General features: G+C 41.5%; 1 pseudogene; it reads right to left on the minus strand.

The window, feature by feature from the left end:
* Positions 1–2618: 2618 nt before the first annotated feature.
* Positions 2619–2737, minus strand: LOC145056274 (5S ribosomal RNA; annotated as a pseudogene).
* Positions 2738–2943: the final 206 nt, after the last annotated feature.

The following is a 2943-nucleotide window of genomic DNA, read 5'->3' on the forward strand; positions in this document are numbered from 1 at the left end:
TAATAGAGTTTTGTAAAAACCTTTGTAAAGTTTAACAACTAAGAAAGATGACTTGATGTTAGTTTGTAAAACGTTTTGGAAAGCCATTTACAGAAATTTGTTTGGTAAAACAACTTAAAGTGTAGTAAATCCTTTAGTATGTTGGTTATTAATCACATTGTTGATATAATAACTAGCATGATTCAACCTGTATTCCCCCCATTAAAGCCTTTAAAAACATTTAGAAATATTTAAAAAGGTTAATTCAATGGGTATGAACTCACCTGCAGTGAGCGGATCGGAAGGAAGTGTCGGACAAGTGCTTGGTGTCAAGTGAAGACTTAGACACACACAATGATCCTAATTGCATATGAAGACATATGTATATAACCAATTAGTGATTTTAACACTAATTAAACATCTATAAACATCCTATTGCGAGGAAAACACTTTGGTCAAGTGCTAGGAGGCTATCGGGTTGCAACAAAGGAGTGCAAAGCCTCATACGGAAGTTTGTGGTCCAATGACCATCTTTATTGGAGTTTACGGCCCATGGGATTTTACTCCTGGCTATAAACTCTCCATTGGTCACAAAAAGGGGCTTAAAACTCTAAGGGCTTAGTTGGTTAAGTGCTCCAAAGCTTTAAACAAGAGTTTGGGTGGGTTTAAGGTCCTAAAATGGCCTTGCTTGGTGTTTACGACCCTGGGACCACTCCCCCATGAGTTTACGTCCGTAAACTTATGGTAAGGAGTAGAATTTCCTGAAATGAAGTCCTTAACTCAAAGGGGTGAGGTTCTATGCTAATATCCAAGGCTCACTAAAGTGTTAGGGTGTCATTTGCACCCTTTAAAGGGGTTTACGACCCAAGAACATGTGTTGGCCGTAAACTCCTTGAATCCCATGATTTCTTATGTTTTCTATGCTCTAAACATGATATACATAGTGTACAAGGAGTTGGATCAAGGGTACTTACAATCTAAGAGCTTGAATGGTCGTTTCTGGCCAAGAACACTAGTGTGTGTTCTTGGTGGATCTTGAAAATCTACAAAATGGAATGATTTCACGGATGAAATCATGTAAGATTACTAGATCATCTAAGATATCAACTTGTTAGGGAAAGAAACATACGAGTTTTGAAGATTGGGGACGAAGATAGGGATGGTACTTGAGAGGATTTAGGCCAAGGAAATGAAAGAAATGGACAAATGGCCTTCATCTTCACCATATAAGGTGAGTTTACGGCCCACATGGAGTTTACGGCCGTAAACTCCCATGTGGTGGCCGTGAACTCATGGTTAATGTGCTTAAGGCTCGGTCTTTGTGCTATAAATTCAGCAGATAAACCCCGACACTTCTTCCTTAAGTGTACAAGGCTCAGTACTCTCAAACGGACTCTAAATTGTGCTGAATGATAGCAGGAACGAGTTTGACTTTCTATTGACTTGGTATGTTGTACAGAATGGAAATTTCGGGTTGTCACATCATCCTCCTGTTAGAGGGAATTTCGTCCCGAAATTAGAATTTAGGTAAAAGGGTAGTCATGAATAATCGAGCCAGGAGGTGGGAAAACTTCCTAATCGATTTGTTCTCGTGCTCATAAGTGAAACCGGGTCCTCAGTTGCTATTCCAACGAACCTTCACTAATGGGCGATGATGTTTGCTTCGTCTGCTTGACCACTCGGTCGAGGGTTACTATGGTTCTTCCACGAAGACGAGGATCTCGTTGATCTCGATCTCGTCGAGTGAGCTTACGAGAGTCCGAACGGAAAGGTACGGTTTCAAGTTCGAGACGTGAAGGATAAAATGTACGTTACTGAGTTCATGGTGTAGGTTGGGTTTGTGAGTTACATGATCGATTCTGGCAAGAATCTCCAAGGTCCTAACTATTCTGGATTTGGCTTACCACGCTTTCCGAAGCGTATCAAGCCTTCCGAGAGTGAGATTTGCAAAAGGATTTGGCCTCTCACTTGAAATTCCAAGGTTTTCTTCCTCTTTCTTGTCTTCCCAGTCAAGGGCCACTCCCTTCTGAGTCAAAGTCATAAGAGGTTTCATAATCCGCGAGGAGTTCTGAATGAACTCTCGACAGTAGGTCAGCAAGACCTAGAATTTGGCGAATTCCTGTCAGCATCCTCGGTGTTGACAATATCTCAGCGGTTTTAATTTTTGGCAGGGTCCTCAAGAATTTCCACATTACTGGTAATGTGTCTTAGGAATTCGACTCTTCAAATAAAAAAAAACTCGCATTTTAGAGAATTCCGCGTAAAGCTTCTCTGATCGTAATGTTTCCAGGGTTTGTTGTAGATGCTCTTTAGGATTTCCATCTTACTACGAGAGTAGATAAGTAAGTCATTTCAAAAAGACAATGACGAACTGATCCAAGTAGGAACGGTGTACCCTATTCATTAAGTTCATGAATATTATGGGTGTATTGGTCCTATCCGAGAGGTATCACTATGGACTCGTGGTGTCCGCATCGAGTTTGGAAGATTGTCTTCGGGACATCCCCTTTTTAAAACTCGTAACTGATGATGTTTGGACCTCATACCTATTTTTGAAAAGTAAATAGTTCCTTGCGGTGCGTCAACCAATTCATCTATGTGTGGCAGAAGGTAATGATTTCTAATGGATGTCTTGTCAAGGTATGCACCACGAGGACTTCCCAGGGTATCACCCATCCTAGTATTACCCTCGCGTAAGCACGCTTAACTGCAGAGTTCTGATGGGATCCAGTGCATTAGTGCTGGTATGATCACACCCGCTGAAGTTTGTCTTCTTGAAGAATAAGACTGGAGCTCTCAAAGGTGAGGAGCTTGGTCTTATTATTCTATTGTTGAGTAGTCGTTAAGTTGTCCGAACAGTTCTTGTATCTCCATTGGTGTGAGACCATAGGGCGATCGGTTTACAGCAGTCGTATTGGGTCCCAAGTTTGTTCGCATGACGATGCGTTCACTCGTAGTCTCGGG

This window comes from Lactuca serriola, chromosome 5 (genome assembly GCF_051521515.1).
Source record: "Lactuca serriola cultivar US96UC23 chromosome 5, Lser_US96UC23_V15, whole genome shotgun sequence".
NCBI classification, from domain to species: Eukaryota; Viridiplantae; Streptophyta; class Magnoliopsida; order Asterales; family Asteraceae; genus Lactuca; species Lactuca serriola.